Consider the following 21933-nt stretch of genomic DNA (forward strand, 5'->3'; position numbering starts at 1 on the left):
GCTGGGCCGGGGAGCGCGGGCTCCCGGAGGTGGGCAGGTGGAGGGCTGCGCCTCGGTGCTGCTGCTGCTGCTGCTGCGTCAGGTAGCGTCTCTGTCACGGGGAGGCCTGAAAGGGGAAGCCTGGCTGGTTCGCTGTGCGCGGTCGCCGGCCCAACAGCCGCAGCTCACGGTGAGGGGGCCCAGTGTGGCCCGGTGCCGGCCCCACCAGGCTCTCAGGAAAGCCGATGGATGCTCTGGTCCCCGCAGCCGACCATCCCCGCCGTAGCTGCTGGTCCTTAGGCCGACTCTGACTCACACGAACCCCACCGGGTGTCTGGCTGTGCTGTCCCTCCTCTGGCCTCGGTCTGCGGGGTTTGGAGCGGTCACCCTGCAGGCGGAGTGTGGCTGCCGGCCACGCTGGAGGACCTTGAATCACATCCTTCTTTGCCTTACGGGGGTAATGAGTCAGTTGGGTAAGGAGAGAATTTCCTTCACCTGCGGGTTGACCGCATGGAGACTATCAAAAGTCACCCACCGAAATACAGAAATAACATTTTTGGTTTCCTGTCCTGAGAAAACATCGAAGTCAAGAATATGAGGATCCGGGAAAGTGCAATGTGGGTGAGAGTGACATATGTACTTTCCTGTTGTGTCTCATTAGGAATTGGCTTATATAGCAAACGTGCTGTGCGATGTAAAATTATTGAGTATTTTCTATGTGCCAGGCAATGTTTTATTATTATTTTTTATTTTTTATTTTTTTGGGAGTAGGATTTGGGGTGCGGGTAGGGGTTGGGTGGGGATAAGGTACGGGTAGAGGTAGGGATGGGTAGGATTATGGTTGAGGAAGGAGTATGGGTAAGGGAGGTTTAGGTGTTGGGTTAGCGGCAGGGGAAGATTTAGGGTTAGTGTTGGGGCAGGACTAGGTTTAGAGGTATGGTTAGGGTTAGTGATAAGGTTAGGCATAGGATTAGGGGTAAGAGTAGGGTTAGGTGTATTGGTAAGGTTAGTGGTAGGGGAAGATTTAGTGGGTTAGGGTAGGGTCGGGGTAGGGTTAGGTAGACATGAGTGTAGTGGTAAGGGCAGGGAATGGAGCAGGAGCTGGATTAGGCATAGCAGTAGGGGTAGGGGTAGTAGTAGGGTTAGAGGTAGGGGTAGGGGGGGATCCCTGGGTGGCGCAGTGGTTTGGCTCCTGCCTTTGGCCCAGGGCATGATCCTGGAGTTCCAGGATCGAGTCCCATGTCCGGCTCCCTGCATGGAGCCTGTTTATCCCTCTGCCTGTGTCTCTGCCTCTCTCTCTCTCTCTCTCTCTCTGTGTCTATCAATGAATAAATACATAAATCTTTAGGAAAAAAAGATTTAAGGGGTAGGGGAAAGGACAGTTGTAGGTTTAGTTGTAGGGTAAGGGGTATGGTTAGAGTTAGGAGTAGGGTTAGGGGGAAGGGTTGGGTTAGTTGCAGGTTTAGGAATAGGATTAGGGTGGTGTAGGGGTAGAGAGAGGGTAGGGTTAGGTGCAGTGGTAGGGGTAAGGATAGGTAGGAGTAGGAGCCGGATTAGGCATTGCTGTTGGATTAGGGGTAGGGTTAGTGTTAGGGGTAGGGTTAGTTTTAGGGGTAGGGGAAGGGGTCGATGTAGGGTTAGGGTAGGGTTTGGTTAGAGGTAGGGGTAAGTATAAATATAGGGGTAACTGTGTAGAGTCATGGCTAGAGTTCGGGGTATGAATAGGGTTAGGAGTAGATGTAGAGTTATGGGCAAGACTAGGATTAGGGGTAGGGGTAGGTGTAGAGGTAGGTTGAGGAGTAGCATAGGGTAAGGTTAGGCGCATGGATAGGGGTAATGGTAGGAGTAGTGTTAAGGTTAGGGGTAAGGGTTGGTTTAGGTGTAGGTTTATGCAGGCAATGTTTTAATGCTAGGGATACGGTAGGCAACAAAACAAGCAAAAACCCCTCTCCTTTTGGAGACTTTCCTTCTTTTTTTCTTCCTTTTTTTTTTTTTTTTTTTTTTTTTTTTTTAGCTTGATTGAGGTATAATGGCCAAATGAAATTACTTTCTCATGGGCAAGGCAGATAATGAACCATAGATAGGTCATATAGGTAGAATGTTAGGAGGCAATGAGTGTTATGGAGAAAAGAATAAATAGGAAAGTCGAATATGGAGTGTTGAGGTTGCGGATTAGAATTGCAGTTTTAACATAGTGCATCATTTCAGTAAGGACCTGGAGGCAATGGAGGCAGCAAATTATATTGTCCTCATCTTCCAGTATGCTATGTATTTTACCAAGGGAGTGAGTGAGATAGAGAGAGGAGGTCAAAGATCTGAGCCTCCAGACACTCCCAACACTAAGTATTGGAGATAAAATGAAGGGAGATGAAACCGCGAAGCAGTTTGTAGGAAATGTTGTGGAAACCACCTTGAGTGGCCTATTACTATCTGAGCATAAGTGATTAGAGGGAGGCTCAGAAAGACTTAATGAAAGTGGTAACTGAACGTGGCATTAGAGATTAAGCAGCACATTGATGGGCAGGGGATTTTAGATGGGTAAAGATGAACACAAAGGCAGCGACAGAGGCAAAGAAAATCAGATTTGGAGATTGATGGGTATTTATTTGAGTGTTCCCGGAAACAGGGTTGTTTGGGTTAGAGGCTGGACTAGGAGCAGGGTTTGCTGGGGGAAGCTGAAAGATGAAAATTGGTAGTCTTTAAACAGCTGGGTATGCCACGATTCCTTATCTGGTAAGTGAACTTTATAATGGAGACAATAAAGAACCATCAAAGCCAAGGTAAGGATGTTTTGGTAATATTACTCTGGTGACCTTATAGTTTTGAATGGAGCTAAGGAATTGACTTTGTGCATGACTATATCCAAATTTGTTGTGATTTGGCATAAGCACTTAACCTTCTAATACCTTGACCTCTGGTAATTCCTTTCTTTGGTTTATTTAAATGTCATTCACCCTTTAATGCCTACTTTGAGTTCATGTTCTGTGTGGTTTTTAAAAATAGTTTGTTCATTCCAATTCCTATTGATCTGTCCTATGATTTATTGCATCGAAGAGAAAATTTTGTTTTCAAAATTTTAACTATGGTTGCACTTTTTTTTCTTTGTTGCTATTGAAGAATTGCAAAGCTTAAAGCCAAAGGGCATGTATTTTGATTCCTTTATATTTCTTTCCAACAGGCTCTAAGTGTGCTTGGCACTGTATTTTATTATTGATATATCCTCCTGATGATGTTTATGAAATCAGGTCACCTGCTCGCTAGAACTTTTTCCTGGTTTCTATACCACATATGTAACAATGTTCAAGTCCTTTAAGCACCCCCAGCCTAAGCTTATAGTTTTCTTTCCTGTGGTTCTGTACCATTTCCATGTTTTAAATAGTGAAATTCTGGAAAGATAGACAAATATTCAGCCAGCTGTGTCATGCTCCCATCACCCAAGCTGCCAGCCTCTTCCTTTGACTTTTAACATTTTGTTTCTGGCTATCTGAGATACATGGCTCCTCCTCCCCTTCCTCCCCCTCCTCCTCCCTTCCTCCCCCTACTCCTTCCTCCTTCCTCCTCCTCCTCCTCCTCCTCCTCTTCTTCTTCTTCTTCTTCCGATTTAATTGATATATAATTACCATGTTATAAAATTCATTCTTTAAAATGTGCAGTTCGGTGAGTTTTAATATGTTCACAGAGTTGTGCAACCATACGATAACTTTGCAGAACACTTTTATTGCACTAAAAGAAACCCTGTATTCTTAGTCACTGCACACTGCTTCCCCTTCCAGTTCCTGACAGTTACTAGTCGACTTTCTGTCTCTAAGTATTGACTAATCTGGACATTTCATATAAATGGAATAATATAATATGTGGTCTTTTCTGTGTCGCTTCTTTAACATGACATAATCTTTTAAAGACTTATTCATGTTGCAGTACTTTGAAGGCTGGATAATATTCTGTTCTATGGATATACCACATTTTGTTTGTCCATTTATCAACTGATAAACATTTGAATTGTTTTGACCTTTTGATGATTTTGACTAATGCTGTTTGTGGACATTTGTGTACAAGTTATTGCATGGACATATGGTATGATTTTTCTTGGATATATACCTTGGAGTAGAATTGCTTGGTCCTATGGCAGCTTTATCCTTTACCTTTTGAGGAACAGTTCTCCAAACTAGCTGTACCACTTTATAATTCTACTATCAATGTATACAATTTCTCCACAGTCTTAATAACATTTGTTATCATCTGTTTTTTTTTTTTTAATTTTAATCATCATAGTGGACATGAAGTGGTATTGTAGTTTTGACTTTCCCTGATGGCTAATGATGATATTGGGCATTTTCTCATGTGTTTATTGGCTGCATATATATATATTTTTTTCAGGACTTGTCTATTCACATCCTTTGCCTATTTTTAAATTGAGTTGTTTGTATTTTCGTTATTGAGTTAAGATTTATTTTTAGGGACGCCTGGGTGGCTCAGCAGCTGAGCATCTGCCTTTGGCTCAGGGCATGATCCCAAGATCTGGGATCGAGTCCCACGTCGGGCTCCCTGCATGGAGCCTGCTTCTCCCTCTGGCTGTGTCTCTGCCTCTCTCTCTGTGTCTCTCATGAATAAATAAATAAAATCTTAAAAAAAAGATTTATTTTTATATTTTAAGTACAAATCCCTTATTAGATATATGAAATAAAAATATTTTCTCTAATTCTTTGGGTTGTCTTATCACTTTTTTGATGCTGTTAATTGGAACATAAGTGTTTTTAATTTTGAGGAAGTCCAATTTATTTGCTTTTCCTTTGTTGTGTTTTTGTTGTCAGTATTTAAGAAACTCTTCCTTAGTCAAGATCACCAAACTTTATTCCCATTTTCTTCTAAGAGTCTTATAGTTCAAGCTCTTATATTCACATCTATGCTCAATTTTGAGTTAATTTTTCTATATGGTGTGAGGTAGGGATCCACTTTAATTTCTTCTATGTGGATATCCAGCTATCCTACCACCATTTGTTGAAAAGACTGTTCTTTCCCCATTGCATTGTCTTTGTACCTTTTTCTAAAATCAGTTGATTATAAATACATGGTTTGGTTTTGTTTATGTGTCTTTAAGCCAGTATGACAGTCATGATCACCATAGCTTAGTATTAAATTCTGAAATATGGGGGACCTCCAACTTTGTTTTTCTCCAAGATTATTTTGGTTGTTCCAGGTCCCTTGAATTTCTACATATAATTTAAGCTCAACTTGTCAATTTTTATGAAAAAAGACAGTTGGGATTTGATTAGGGATTATGTTGAATCTGTAGATTGATTAGGGAAGTATTGCTATCTTACTAATAGTTATCTTTCAATGCATGAAAATGAGATGCTTTTCCATTTATGTAGATTTTCTTTAATTTCTTTCAGTAGTACTTTATAGTTTTCAGAGTACATGTATTTAATTTCTTTTGTTATATGTATTGTTATTTTTTTGTGTGCGATGCTATTGTCAATGGAATTGTTTTCTCAATTTCATTTTTATATTCATTGCTAGTGTATAGAATTCCACGTGAGTTTTTATTTTTTATTTTTATTTTTTTAAAATATTTTATTTATTTATTCATGGGAGACACGGAGAGAGAGAGAGAGAGGCAGAGACACAGGCAGAGGGAGAAGGAGAAGCAGGCTCCATGCAGGGAGCCCGATGTGGGACACTATCCCGGGTCTCCAGGATCACACCCCGGGCTACAGGCGGCGCCAAACCGCTGTGCCACCGGGGCTGCCCCGCCACGTGAGTTTTTAATATTGATCTTATATTCTCCAATTTTGTTCAACTTGTTTATTAGTTCTAATTTTTTTTGTGGATTCTTTATGATATCCTGTATACAGGATCATATGATTTGCAAAACAAAGGTGGCTTTGCTGCTTCTATCCAAGTCTGAGAGTCCTTTATTTGTTTTACTTGTCTGTTTGTCCTGGATAAAACTTTCAATGTTACATATAAGTTGTGAGGGCAGATATCTTTGTACTGTTTCTTATTTTAGGGAGAAAGTACTCAGTTTTTCACTATTAGCTCTGGGTTTTCTTAGATGTCCTTTAAAAGGTTCAAGAAGTTTCATGTATTCTTAGTTTGTTAAGTGTCTTTACTCAGGAAAGTAGTTGGGCTTTATCACTTTTTTTCCCCTCTGTCTATTGAGATAATCATGTGGTTTTGTTCTTCATTTTATTAATTGATCTCATGCATTCCACTAATTTTTATATGTTAAATCAACCTTGCATTCCTCGAATAAATCTTACTTTGCCATGTTGTATGATTTTTTTTTTACACATTACTGGATTCATATGCTAATATTTTTTTTTTAAAGATTTATTTATTTATTCATTCAGAGAGAGCGAGAGAGAGGCAGAGACACAGGCAGAGGGAGAAGCAGGCTCCATGCAGGGAGCCTGATGTGGGGCTCGATCCCGGAACTCCAGGATCACGCCCTGGGCTGAAGGCAGATGCTCAACGGCTGAGCCACCCAGGCATCCCTTTAATTGATATCTTAATCTAGTTTTGACATTATAAAGCAAATTCTTTTGTTGGGAAATGTCCTCTCACACTTTTTTAAAGATTTGTAAGAATTGGCTTTAATTTTCTGTGTTGGGTAGAATTTATCACTGAAATTATTTAAGTGTGGGCTTTTTAAAAGCCTTTTGTTGAAATTGAAGTGTAATTGACATTAGATATTATATTAATTCCAGGTATACAACACAATAATATGATGTTTGTATACACTGTGACATGATCACAATAATCCTAATAACCATCTGTCTCCATACAAGGTTGCATAATTTTTTTCTTATGATGAGAAATTTTAAGGTTAACTCTCTTAGCAACTTTAAAATATGTAATGCAGTATTATTGCCTATAATCACCATGCTGCACATTATAGTCCCATGACTTATTTGTTTTATATTTGAACCTTTGTATCTCTTGACCCCCTTCACCTAATTTGCCCACTCAATTCCTGTAACCAATCCTTTTCTCTACCCATTAGTTTTGTTTCATTTTGTTTGCTAATCTTGTTTTTTAGATTCCAATTATGAGTAAAATCATGTGGTATTAGCATATATAATACTATTCCATGTCTTTGCTTGTTATAGGTGTACTCAAAGTTTTTGTTTCTCTGAATCAATGTTTGTAGGTTGTATCTTTCTAGGAATTTGTCTGTTTTATCCAACTTATTTGTTGACAGAATATTTTCATATAATTTTATTATAATACTTTTATTTTTGACAAATATCCAGGGATTATGGATATTTCTCACTGCAGAAGTTTTGAATTAAATCAAAGACAAGCTCTGTGAATGGGACTTTTTCAGGGAGCTGCCAAATAAATCTAATACAGACAGTTCTCTGGGATGGGGCTTTTGTGGCAACTCCAAACCCATTTTGTTCCCTCCTATGCCTGGTAGGCTGCTGGTTTTCATAGGTTCTAAGACTACTCACTGGTTTAAAGACCTATCATGCAGCTAGGAGAGAAGAATAGGAATAACACAAGTTAAAATGTCACAGAGTTTACTGTTCTTGAGACTTAGTCATTTTTCTTGAAGGAATATTCCTCAGATTGTTGAAAGCCTTTGGTTACTTTACATAGTTACAAAAAAGTTGATATTTACAATTTTTGCCCATGTTCCCATTTTTTCTGAGGTGCTTTTATGAAGGAGTAGATTTCCAGAGGTATTTACTCTCCCATCCTAGAAGTACTTCTCTTAGCTATTCGTTTTAACTACCACTTTTTCAGAGGCAGAAAGGAACCCAAGCAGAGACTTACCAGTTAAACATGTATAAGCCATGAACACAGACAAGATAGGAGTAACTTGTGTACACTTCTCAAACATTGAACATTTTTGTTTACAAAAAATTAGATTTTTTCCACATGTCAAGTTTTGTGCAATGGTGAGCAAAACACAGCTTTAGCCTTTTTTTTTTTTTTTTTTTTTTTTTTTAGTGGACAAAGGATAGATAAAGTTACTTTGGATAAAAAAGATGATACCAGGCTAATAATTTTGAACTTACAAGATAAAAGGAACAAGTGGAAGATTCCAAACAGAAAGATATAACAGGATTTGATAAAGGGAGGTGATGTTAATCATGATCATGATTGAATATAGCATTGTGGAAGCCAGAAGAATCAAAGTAGCACATTGCTATTTGGTAAAGTCGCTTAAGCAGAGGTCTTTTGAGATGTGAAGGGAATATATTTTGTCTATCTTGTTTTTCTAACCAGAGATTAGGAAAAATTTTGAATTTAAAAGATGAAAATATGATGGCGGAATGCAAAACACTGGCTCTACTGATACCACCTAGAGTTAGTCAACCCCTGTGAATTCAACAACGTCTGAGATATGTGACCACCTCATCCTAACACTTTAATAAGCCTCATTCACAAATGCGAGAAAACGTTGTTGTTTTATTCTTTTTTTTAAAGACGATGAATTAAACAATGAATAAAAGAATACTGCCCAGCAAACAGTCCATTCTGTGCTTTTCCAAAATGTGAAATACTCAGTTAACGACATTACTTTCTTTCCTATGATAATTTAAAGTGTTTTACAAGCGTTAATGGAGAGAACCCTTTGTTTTCAATCTCAATTTTGTTCCTGTTTCCATACTGAAAAATGAATCTGGAGAAAATCATATGACCTTATTGGTTGGTCTCACTATTACTGGTTTTCTCTGAATGTAATTGTGTTTCATAGTTCTTGAATAATCCCTTACTCATCCAAGTTGACTCTCTTGCATATTTATCTCACTTGACCTTGCAAATCGATTTTGCTTTGCCAGGTTTATATTCTCATCCCTGATGGTTTAATTGTGAAAAGACATAATTGATCGTCTCTTAATTAAAGAAATTATACATATATATTGTGAAATTTCTCAACTGCTTCCTTTTAAGCTATCTTTGTGCTTTTGTGCATCATCTAAACTGTATTTGCAGTTTTATTTATCTTCTGATTTTTCCTGTTTCAAAGGAAAATGTATCCCTCTTCCTCTTCAAGGCTGGCCTACTTCCTGTGTCTAGGATCCCATAACTGCCATTTTTTTTTTTTGACCTTGTTTAAACAACCACTCTCTCTTGCATTGTTTTTTTTACCATCTTCATTTGCATTGACTTTCTCCTAGACTTGTACATTTTATGAAATTTCCCAAAATATAAACAAATAAGTACAAACAGAGAACTACTAGCTCAAAAATATTCCCTTCCATTGTTTCATTCTTTTACTTTCTTTCATGGCCTACACTCATTTTTAAGAACATTTTTTTTTTCTGATTATAAAAGTAATTATCTATAGTTCAGAAAACTTGGAAAACAAAGCATTTAAAGGAAAAAATTCACAATTGAAAAAAGTTATCAACATTTTAAAGTATATTCTTGCATTATTTTTCTGATACTGCAGTTTTTTCTGTGACATTGTACTATTGTAACAATAGTGATATTGTACTATTCAGTTTATATATATGTCATAGTGCATATTACAGATTGCGATATATTGGAAATGTTTTTCCATGTCAATATTTTTTTCCTGCAATTTGATTTTAATGGCTACATAGCCTGCCTTGTATGAATGTAACAAAATTTACTTGACAAATTAATAAATTTTCTTATTCCTACTGGAAATCATATTGTATATTTATTATTTACTTTCTTATTGTTTGTCTGCCCTACTATTTCTATGGGAGTAGGAAACTTGATTGCCTTATTTCCCTTTGTCCAGTATCTAGAGGACTTCAGGTACAGAGTGCTCACTGAATGGATATTTATTTGTTATATGAGTTAGTATATCAATACATAATTAAATTATTTCCAATTTTTAATATTGTAAGTGATAGTGCAAGAATTTCTTTTAAATATTTTTGTGCAGGGATGCCTGAGTGGCTTAGCGGTTGAGCACCTGCCTTCGGCTCAGGGCATGATCCTGGAGTCCCGGGATCAAGTCCCACATTGGACTCCCTGCATGGAGCCTGCTTCTCCCTCTGCCTGTGTCTCTGCCTCTCTCTCTCCGTGTCTCTCATGAATAAATAAATAAAATCTTTAAAAAAATATATTTTGTGCAGATTTTTAATGATTTGTTTAGTATTAATTTTTATAAGGTGAATTTCTAAGTCAAATTTGTAAACTATAAGGTTTGTCATAAATTGTCTGATACTCTCTTAAATGATTGTATCAGTGTACACTCCCATTAGCTATATGTGAGTGTGTCAATGCTAGCAATCTTTTCTAAAATTGTATTTTAGTATTAAAAAGGGAAAAAATTCAGTGATTGAACATCTGCCTTAGGCTCAGGGTGTGATCCTGGGTGCGATGGAATCCCACATCAGGCTCCCTGCAAGGAGCCTGCTTCTCCCTCTGTGTCTCTGCCTTTCTCTCTCTCCTTTCATGAATAAATAAATAAATAATATCTTTAAAAAATCATTTCTGAGTAAGCAGAAAGTATTATCTTTATCTCTTATTTCATTTCTTTGATTAAATGTGAGTTCTAAGGATCTCATTTATATAATTTTAATTCTTTTGTATTTGTTAAGTTACCCAGAGTATGGCCTATCTTGATTAATGTTCCATGTGCTCTTGAAAATCAAGTGTATACTGTTATTTGGTGAGTATTGTATAAATATAAATGAGGTTAATTTGGGTGGTATGTCTTCTGTATTTTTTTTAAAGATTTTATTTTATATTTTTTTAATTTTTATTTATTTATGATAGTCAGAGAGAGAGAGAGAGGCAGAGACACAGGCAGAGGGAGAAGCAGGCTCCATGCACCGGGAGCCCGATGTGGGATTCGATCCCGGGTCTACCAGGATCGCGCCCTGGGCCAAAGGCAGGCGCCAAACTGCTGCGCCACCCAGGGATCCCCTGTCTTCTGTATTTTTATTGATACTTTGCCTACTTATTCTTTTAATTAGTGAGAGAAGTATTGAAATCTCCAACTGTAACTGTAAATCATTTATTTCTTCTTTCATTTGTATTAGTTTTGCCTTAGGTATTTTAAACTGTTGAGTGCATAAACATTTTAAATTATTATATCTTGTAGAATTAACCTCTTTATTATTTCATGTATCTCTTCATCTCTGACAATATTCTTTGCTCTCATTTCTACTTTGTCTGATATTAATATAGATACTCCAACTTTCTTTAATATTTGCATGATGTATCATTTTTTGTCCTTTAACTTTTAATCCATCTATGGCTTTATATTTAAAGTGGGTATCTTGTAGATGGTGTATAGTTGTGTTATACTCTTTTATCTAGTATGACAATTTGTCTTTTACATTGATGTTCTTGACTTTTTACATTTAGTGAACTTATTTAAATGGTTGGACTAAAATCTATCATCTTGCTAGTTTTCTATTTATTACTTTCTATTTATTTTTTCTCTTTTTCTGCCTTATTTTGGACTGAATGTCTTTTATGATTCCATTTTTAACCACTGTTGACTTATTATTTTTTCTTTTTCCTAAACATTTTTAATAGTTACTCCAATATTTACAGTATTCATCTTTAAACTGTCAGATACTGGGATGCCTGCGTGGCTCAATGATTGAGCATCTGCCTTGGGCTCAGGTCAGGATCCCAGAGTCCTGGGATCGAGTTCCACATCAGGCTCCCTGTATGGAGCCTGTTTATCTACCTATGTCTCTGCTTCTCTCTCAGTGTCTCTCATGAATAAATAAAATTTTAAAAATAGAATCTATATTATAGATAGCAATTTACATGTAGTGTAAGTATCTTACAAGAGTATACTTCCAATCTGTCCTTTTCCTTGTGTTATTGCTGTAATACATTTTACTTTTACATATGCTATAAACATACAATAACCACACAAATACAGTTGTGTGCTTTAGGCAGTCAGTTATCCTTTAGGGCAATTTAAAAAATGAAAAAATGAATTTTATATTTTCATTCATTATTCAATTTCTAGTGCTTTTCATTTGTTTCTGTAGATCCAAGTTTCTGATTGGTTTCATATGCCTTCTGCCTGAAGAACTTTCTTAACATTTGGTATGTGCAGGTCTGCTGGCCATGAATTTTCTCTTAATTGATTTATCTGAGGAAAGTTTTACTTCTTTATTTGACAAGGATTTCACTGGGTGTAAAACTATGGCTTAACAGTTTTTCTTTCAGCACCTTTAATATAACAGTCATTTTTTTCCTTCTTTGTATTGTTTCTTTTTTTTTTAAGATTTTATTTATTTATTCATGAGAGACACACAGAGAGAGGCAGAGACACAGGCAGAGGGAGAAGCAGGCTCTGTGCAGGGAGCCTGATGTGGGACTCCATTCTGGGACTCCAGGATCACGCCCTGAGCTGAAAGCAGGTGCTCAACTGCTGAGCCACCCAGGCATCCCTTTTGTATTGTTTCTGATGAGACGTTTGCTATAATTCTTATATTTGTTTTTCTGTATGTATTTTTTTTTTAAACCATCTCTGGCTGTGTTTAACATTTTCTCTTTCTCCCTTTGGTTTTCAACAATTTTAACATATGTCTAATTATTTTATTTTTGTGTTTTTATATTCATCCTCCTTGGTGATCTCTGAACTTCTTGGATCTATAGTTTGATGTCTGTCATTAATTTGGGAAATTCTCAACCATTATTTCTTTACATTTTTTTTCAGTCCTATTCTCTCTCTTCTCCTGAAATTTTGATTACACATGTGTTGGATTGTGTTATTGTCCCATGACTCTCAGATGCACTGTTCTTTTTTTTCTTTTATACCCATTTTTCATTTTGTGTTTCATTTTTAAAATTTCTTTGGACTTATCTTAAATTTCAATTGTTCTATTTTCTGCTGTGTCAAGTCTGTTGTTGAGCTCACTGAAGTATCCTTCTATATTATTTTAACTTCTGGCATTTCCGTTTGAGTTTTTTGTTTCTCCACTGAAGTTACTATCTGAATTTGTATGTTGTCTACCTTTTCTACTAGAGCTTTTTATATATTAATCATAATTATTTTTAATACCTAGTGTGTTATTTCTAACATCTATATCATATCTGAGATTGGGTATGTTTACTGCTTTGTTTTTGACGGTGCATTGTTGTTTTATTTTGGATGCCTTTTAAATTTTTCTTGGCATATGGACATTGTGTTTAGATAGCAAAAACTGAGATAAAATAATTTTTGTACCTTAAAGATGATGTAATAACTTATTTTTTTTCCTGATAGGCCTTTAGTATAGAGGGAGGTTGGGTCAGTTAAAGTTAGGAATTGAGCTCCATTTGCATTTTGTTATTGGTATGGTTACCTTTTGTGTAACACCAACTTCAAATCCTTAGCATTACCTTATGCTCAGGGTAGGGACTGGTTTGCCAAAAGGTTTTTCTGATGGCTGCTCCACCCTCTGTTTTAAACCTTACATTAGAGAGGGTCTCCCTCTATGATCTTGTTCCTTCCCGAAAGTAGACTGCTGTTGTTTATTACTCAACTTTAGTTGCATCATGGTAAGAGCGTGCGTATGTGTGTTGTGTGTGTGTGTGTGTGTGTGGTGGTGGTGGTGGTGGTGGTGGTGAGTATTTTCTGTTGTTCTGACTAAGATCTAGTTTAAATGGGCATTGTATCCTGAGTCATGGGAATCTCATGGGTCATCTCATGATGTCTCTCACCCAGCTGGAGAAGACCTTTATTGTTATGGAACCTGCATTTGTTTCTGCTCCTCCCATAAGCGTAGAGAGTTTTTTCCTATTCCAATCCCTTAGCTAGAATGGGTTTTCAACAGTGCCCTAAAGGAAGGAAAACAGGTCCCTCCCTCCCTCTTTCAATATTTTAAGCCCTTTGATTCTAGGAGAGATAGGAGAGAGGGATCCAAAGGGGGCTTTGTGCTTTTCCAGCAGACTGTTCCCTTCCCAGTACTGCATCTCTAGGGAGGCTTTCTTAGTACTCTGACCAGTGTCTTTGAAAGCATAGGAAGGTCTGTAGAGACTGGGCTTGCAAGTGAGTGCAAGTTCCCCTTGTGTTTGCAGCCCCCAGGGGTTCTATATTCTCTGACTAGCCTATGTTCAGCCTGTAGCAATTCTTTAAATATTTTAGCATAATCTTACTACATGTGTCCAGTAGCATCTACCCCAAGTCAATAAGTTCTTGCTTTCTGTCTGTCCTTGGGGGGCATTTCTTTAGGTTTCATGTTAGTTTGTAGCTCTGAAACCTCAACTAAATAACAGGTTCAAGTATTAGAGATTTTCCAGCATTTTATTGTTGTGTACTCGGTGTGAGATTACATGGAGCTTAAATATTGAGCCACCACACCTTGAGTATAGAATTGAAGCAGATATTAAAGCCATAAGGACTCAGGCAGGATAGCCAATCTATCCAGTTGTTCTATTCATAGTACTTGGCTTTAGAGGTGCTCCCAAATTGAAAAGTCTTATGCCTTTTCCAGTAGAGGAGACACATCTACATGTAAAAAGTTGGAAAAATGATTCTGGACCTTTTTAGAGTAGCAACAATGTAGTAAAAAAGTTAGATTTGCAATAATTGTAGTTTTTAAGTGCCTTTGACAGATAATTTTGAAAAAGGAAGAAGAAAAATGATAAAAGACAGCTGAGCTCAGACTAGTGCTGAGCAGTGCTGGAAAACCTTCTGGCCAGCCAAGTTATCTCATATCACAGCATCCATTTACTTATAATCTTAAAGGATATTTGATCAATTCAACATTGTTAACATGTAGTAAGACTGCTAACTTTTTGGCACATATATTTATGTCATCTGGTTACACAAGCATGGAGTCTTGTTTATCAGATGATGGTACAGCTATTATTTATTGTAAATTTAGCCATCTCATTATAGGTGAATGAAATTCAAATCGTCAGAGTATCAAATACAATAAAAGCTTTATCGACTTTCCTGTCCTTCCTGCCAAATACACACGACAAACACATTTCACTTTAGGAAAAGACTTAAAAGTACTCTGAAGTGAAAACTATTCAAAGGTCTCCAGTTTCTACAGAAAGAACACAGAACAGCAAGGCAACTGCAAATCAGGCTAATCTTCAAGGTAATAGGATACTCTTTAAATCTTTTAAACTATGTCTCTTTTGTATGTAACACTACAGAATTGTCAGAGAAGAGAAAGAAGAATCCCCTAGTACCTTTGAAATTTAAGTTTTAAAAATCAAAATAATTTTATATTCAGTAATTTTAAAATGTGGTCCCCTCAATCCTGATCTGTAAAGTTTTCTTGATGGGATTATATTGCCACCGAACGCTGCCAGTGACACTGCTTAAATAGTAGCTTTCTTTGTTCTATGTGCCCTCTCACCCTTTTCTATAACATGAAGGCTCTCCCTCTGTGCCTTAAGAATTCTATATAAACTCATCATTTTTATACAGTTTTTACAGATAGATGGCCCCAGGGCCTGGTCTCTCAGCAACAGTATAACCGTCATGTCTGATTCTGTGCACAGCTGAAACTAGCTGTGTGTTTTAGTATGTATTTTTATATGCTCACTTTATTTATATTTATCCTGTATCGACAGTAAGTGATAAGCTTTTCAAATACAGAAAGCATATATTCTCCCCTCACACCTCTCTGCAATATGTTGTATACTGCTCTTTGTAGTGTCCCTTCGAATTAGGTATAATATCAAGCTTTGAAAATACAAACATTTTGAAAAAAAAAAATCTTACTAGCCAACTATAATTGCTAACTGTATAGGTATAATATGCCAAGGAACAATGCTAATTTTTTCTTGAGCACAAGATTAGGAACAGGCAACAATTTAATGTATATACATTTCTCTTAAATTCTTTATCTCATCTATCTATGTTTATGTGTATGTAATTATTCTAATTTTTATGGATGGGACAAAATGAGCCCAGAAATTAATAAACTTGCCAAAGGTCACACAAGTAATACTTTGAATAGAGAATTAAAATTAATTAATTTTTAAAAAGATTTTATTTATTTATTTAAAGAGAGTGAGTGAACAAGTGAGTATGAGTGGGGGAGGGGCAGAGGCAAAAGGAGAGAGAGAACCTCAGGCAGACTCCCCGCTGAGTGTGGACCCGCCCCCCCCGCCCCCCATACAGGGCTCAGTCTCATGATTCCGAGAGCATGACCTGAGCTGAGAGCAAGAGTTGGACGCCCAACTGACTGAAAGACCCAGGCGCCCCTGAAGAAAGAATTTAAACAAAAGAATGTTTGCATATAAAGTCAATGCTGGAATCAACTCTGACTCTCATATAAACTCACCAGTAATTATCTTGACATCCAGATGGGACCCATATGCAATGAATAACTCATTGACTACCCCCAAGGTAAGTTTAAGTACCTGGCATCCTTTTTTAAGTACCAATTTTATTAAGAGCCATTATCAGGGTACCAATTATTGAATGATCTTCTATTGGTCTTATTATTGAGAACTGATGGGTGAAAAAGTCCATCTGGGTTTAGAAATATCTGCTAGGATTAATACTTAAAAGTATTACTGTATTGGGTCTTTGGAAATAGAAGTATTAGTTGACAGTAATTAATACTGTTTTACTGAATAGCTGTATTAGACACACATACAGTATCCCTTAACTGGCGTGGAAAATGCTGTTTAAAATAAGAGCCAACTGCAGAAGCTTTTGTATATAAGGGGAGCAGCTAGACTCCTATTGGAGAGATGATTTTTTGTTTGGAAATGGAAGAGATGACAGATATGACAGACTCATTCTTCCTGTATTCATGGTCTAAACCTGATATTTGGGAGCACCTGAGAAACTAAAAATTCTCATGTTGGACTAGGACCCAAGCATCAGGTTTTTTTTTTTTTTTTTTAAGATTTTATTTATTTATTCATGAGAGACAGAGAGATTGAGGCACAGACACAGGCAGAAGCAGGCTCCATGCAGGGAGCCCAACGTAATCGACCCCAGGTCTCCAGGATCACACCCCGGGCTGAAGGCTGTGCTAAACCACTGAGCCACCTGAGCTGCCCCCCAAGCATCAGTTTTTAAAGTTCCCAGGTAATTCTAGTGTGCAGCAATTTTGGAAAACACTCGTCTAGAATCTTACTACTCAAAGTGTGGTACTGGATGCTTATTAGAAATGCAGAATCTTGGGCCCTACCTCAAGTCTACTGAATCAGAGTCTGCATTTTAACAAGATCCTCCAGTGGTTTCTATACACATTAAAGCTTAAGAAGCACTGAGCTAGAAAAGTTTTCAACTCGAGCTGTACATTAGAATCACCTGGGGAGCTGTTAAAATATAATGATATTCTGGCCTCACTCACAGAGATTATAGTCCATTTGGTGTAGGGTGGGGACTGTACATTGGTATGCTGTGTGCTTCTCAGGTGAGTCCAGTGTGCAGTTATGATTATGAAGTAGAAGGCAAAGCTGAGCATTAAATAACTACATGAAAGAGAATCTAGAGGTTACTTAGCCTGGAAGATACAGATTAGGGACACTACAAAAAGGGGAAGTTTAAGGATGCTTATGGTGGGTGATACAGCAATTTGTTGAGAAGTGGAGCTTAGAGAGGAAAGATTTTCCATTGAGAAATTTCTGTGGTGACCAAGATTGGTTAAAGGACTTTAAAAACACAGACGTGTGACATTCAATTTTAGATTGCTGGTTTTGTTATGATGCAGAAGAAGAGGGGATTATGAGATCATCTGACTGTAGTAATTCACACAGTTCTTGTGACATGTATAAAATCCTCACAGGATTATGAAGGATGGAGGATTGAGCTATTTAAAATATAACTTACAGGAAGAGTAACCCCAGAAAGTTAGAGGACTTTGAGTTGGAGGCATCTTCTTATCAGTCAAACATCATATGAGGACAGCTTGTCCTTTGGCCAGCAGCTGCTTCTACTACTTCAGGGATGAGTAGTATCTCTCTTGCTTGAGTCTAGGTCAGTAACTCATTCTTGCTTTTTGGTTATCTAGTCTTCTCTATACTCTTTCCAGCCTCCTTGAGATCTATGTTGTCCTTTTAGTTGGAGGGTCTTTCTCATGTCTAGTTATTAATGCATGAAGACTTTTCATCTAACTCTTTGTCTCTGGTTCTTTGTCATTATTTCCAGACATGCCTAAGCAAGGGAGAAATTTTTCTGACTGCTGAGTACAAGATACATCCCTTTTAAGTAAGGGACAGAAACAAAACAAAGCCAAATGACAAACCCAGAATTCTCTTTCCTTCTGAAATAAGAGAAGTCATTTATCTATGCCTACTAATTTCAGAGGGAAGTGTGGAAAACTCTCCCTTGAGGCATCCAGGTCATCTGTGTTAAGCTTGGATACACCTCCACAGCCAGTGTGGCTGTATCTTATACCTAAGACATTGATACCAAAGGGAGTATTAGGTGTGGTAGTGAGAGCTTAAGTTATTGAGCAAGCAGATTCTCAAGGGAGGAAATGCTTTACCTCATTTCATATAACCTTTCCTGCCTCTCTTTTCTGAAAGAAGGAAAAATGGACAAGAAGTAGTCATGGAAGATTTTGTATTTAAAGTGGTAACCTGTTTTATAAAAGTGCTATTTTTGTGTACATCTTACCTTGGACTGCAAAACAAGCAGGCTTCTTTGGAGCTTTGGCTCCAGCAATGAAATAGCAATGTGAAAAATTGGAAAATGACCAAAGCTAAGTATGAGAAGTCTAAGCAAGGGCAAGTGTAAAGGGAAAATCAGAGTTGAAAGAAGGTAAGGTGATAATACCAAGGCACCCCATTGCCTTATCTATTAGGTGGAATATAATTTTCACTATTTAATACTTGGCAGAAAGTATCTTTAAATGAGAATACAGCCCATGCATGAATCTCACACATTTTGCTACTTGGTAGAGTAGAACCACATTTTCCCTTTGTGAGTCAGTATGCCATAAAATGACTAAAATTAATTTCTCCCCATCAGTCTTTACTTCATGTTAGGTTCCAACCAGAGAGTGAGCAAAGGATGTATAAGAAACCAGCCCAGGGACAAAGGAAGAAACTGATTAAGTAATTGGAGCAATAGAGTCTGAGGTCATTCAGTGTAGAGGCTGCCCTCCATACCATTGGACTTACCACATAAGGGAAGAGATGCTAAAAACTGGCAACTGGGATAGACTGGTAGGTTGGAGAAATTCAGTGAGTCCAGGCTAAAGTCCCAAGTCATCAATGGCCTTGATACATTGAGAACATCAGCATGATGCTCATGAGAAAGACTCTGTGTTACTAAGAAAAGGGTAAATCCTATTCTGTATGTTTAGATGATCAGGGAGGATATTTGTACATCTCAGTCAGAATTTCAACAAAATGATTATGTTGTTTTGTAATGGGATTTAAGGGTTAAGCTTTCATTATTCTAGGATGACTTCCTGGGACACCAATTGGATAACTAAGTTGTCATGATATGAGCATTTAGTTTTCTCTTAGTTACCAAATAGCATGCTTCTTTATCTAATATGCTGCTTGCATCTACGCATTTAACTTTCCTTGTATTAATATCACCATTGTAGGTTAACTTAAAATTAACATTTATTCGGTTGCTTATTAGAGTATGTTGGTATGATCTTCTCTGTCTCTTCCCTCCCTTGATCGTGCACTGAGCCCACCTTCCTTTCCCCATGCACCTCTCAAACCCTGATCAAACATAATTTGATCAGAATGTTCCCCTACCTTCTTTCTAGCCTCCCTGCTCTGTTTCTCATCTTTTTTTATTGAAACTAACACCTAGACAATTTGTTTCTCGGTCATTGTCATTGCTCACCTCCAATTTTAGCTCTTCAGATGGTATCACACTTCTCTCTCAACACATGCAACTAATTCAGCCACTCGACATGTTTACTCCGCACATTTATACAAAACACATTTAAACATTCACTTTTCATTTGCATCTGCATTTTATACTGTTCAGGAAAAAAAATCATACAAGAGAAGCATCTGCCAGAACTCCAGTTCTTGTTTCAATTTCTTTCTTTCTTTCTTTCTTTCTTTCTTTCTTTCTTTCTTTCTTTCTTTCTTTCTTTCTTTCTTTCTTTCTTTCTTTCTTTCTCTCCTTTGATAATGAGAACTGTAACATGGTTATGCAATCCTTGGGTGTTACCATGTCAAACAAGGTACCAATTATTTCCTTAAATTAATGCCTCTGTAAACATACTTGGGAGTGACATTTCTCTCTTTGTGTGTATTCCACATGGATTGGGTGCACATGGTCATGTATATAGCATGTATTTATAATGAGGCTAGAAGATTGGCAGCTGAACTGTCAATTCCTATCAGACAGGAAACAAACCAGTCTCTTTAGCACAAAACCACCAAAGAGACAGTGCTGTCTGTCGGTTGCTTTCAGGTGAATGATCAATTGTTCCTTTGCTTCCAGTTCTACTAGTGAAATTTCTACCCGTGGACCAGAAATACTCCAGAGCCACAGTTCACCCTTTCAGTACTTGCACACTCTCAGCCAGGCAGTCGATTTTATCTTAAGCACTCGAGAGTTTTTCTTTCAGTTAATTGTATCTACATAATAATTTCTTGGTCTCTAACTTCAGCATTTGCTCAAGTATATTTAAATAACAGCAGATGATGCTTGCCGGCAGTGTAAGGGTAAGAAGACAGGCTGGTTTGGTAGCTAAGCAACAGGCCTAGAAGTGATAATTTATAATCTGCATTGCTTTGTGACCCTTAGCCACTTTTTACCTAGTTTCATTTCTGGTAAGATGGGGCCAGTATGCTGATAGTGGGTATTGACATGACTTATAATAGATAAATATACAAAAAATACCAGGTACTTCTTAAATCATAGAATCCCATTTTACCTCTAACCTGCAATGAAACTTTCTCAGACTGTGGGATTTTGTATTTAAGGCTCCCCTTTGTGCCTGAAGGATATCTAAAAGCCACCCTACATGTCATTGCTTTTCCCCTTGAGATGTAGGGTTAGCCATTGATTCTATATGCTACTAACCTCATCATATGTGACCTCAGGCAATTGATTAACCTGTCCACTCCTTTGGGCTACTGTAGCCCCATCACAATAAAATAAACAAATCAATCCTTTTTAATGTACTTTCTTGTATTCATTTGTCTTTCAAAGCTCCTCAGTTTCTTTTTCTCAGCTCTGCGATAATTCAGAGCCTGCGTAACCTGTTGGCTGGAATATTTAACTCCACACCCTTCCCTGAGATATGAAAAGCTTCTCATGCTTGGTAAACAAAACCTATTAGTAAGATTCTGTGTTACAAGTGTCTATTATATTAAAAAGAGAAAAAGCCCCCCAAAAGCCCCCCAGTATCTATTATATTATTATTTCTTGGCTTAGAAGACAATTTGCCATTCAGAAATGCAGGCACCTGATGAACAATAATTTTAGTGAGGGTTTTTTAACAGGTCACACTAATGGCATTAACAGAGCTAGGACACACCACCTTGCTCAGAAGGGAATAAAAGCCTCCCCAGCAGTGCACCCTGCACTTTCCTCCTCAGGAAATTCTTGTCTTGTAGCTCCCAGTGCCTGGCAAGCCTGGTAATGTGTCTGTAAATTTCAGCTGACAGAAACGCATCAGGTAATCAGCAACCTCAGAAAGTAAACAAAGCCAAACCACTGATAGAGAGCAGAGGAGCCAGAGGGGTTCTTGGAGATGGTGGTGGGAAAAGCAGGAGGAACACGAAGATCATTCTCCTGGGTGGGAAGCTGCCCTCCAGTCACTCTCAGAATGCTGAGCCATTAAGTACCTGCCTGCCTCCTTTGGTTGGTAATTAGCTGGTAGACCATGTACCTGGATGCTTTGTACTTTGTCATCAAAACCCTTTTCATCTCTCCTTCTCTCCTTTTTCTACTTTGAAGAGTTAAACAGACACCATACAACTGTGGAGACTAATACAACAAACACGCATGAGCCCACCTGGAATTTAAAACTGGAGCCATTTTCACGTGATGCTCTTGACTTATGCATAGGTAACGTTGGCTTCACTTAGTCCCGTTCTTCTCTCTGCTCCTCCCCTGCAGGGAACCCTTTTATAAACTCAAGGTGATCTTTCCAG

The 21933-nt window shown here is 37.6% G+C and overlaps 1 long non-coding RNA gene across 12 annotated transcripts in view; it reads left to right on the forward strand.

The window, feature by feature from the left end:
• The first annotated feature begins 20 nt into the window (after positions 1-20).
• Positions 21-21933, forward strand: part of LOC144305618 (uncharacterized) — a 97377-nt gene continuing 75464 nt past the window's right edge. For 9 of the 12 annotated variants that reach the window (XR_013372634.1, XR_013372639.1, XR_013372636.1 and 6 more), the window contains exons 1-2: positions 17601-17827; positions 21737-21847. This is a non-coding gene — a long non-coding RNA (uncharacterized LOC144305618). Of the gene's footprint in view, positions 83-16061; positions 16241-17600; positions 17828-18378; positions 18614-21736; positions 21848-21933 lie in introns of those variants that run through there. The other 3 variants (XR_013372642.1, XR_013372644.1, XR_013372645.1) reach the window with 3 other exon arrangements.

The sequence above is a fragment of the Canis aureus genome, chromosome 35 (assembly GCF_053574225.1).
Source record: "Canis aureus isolate CA01 chromosome 35, VMU_Caureus_v.1.0, whole genome shotgun sequence".
Taxonomy (NCBI): Eukaryota; Metazoa; Chordata; class Mammalia; order Carnivora; family Canidae; genus Canis; species Canis aureus.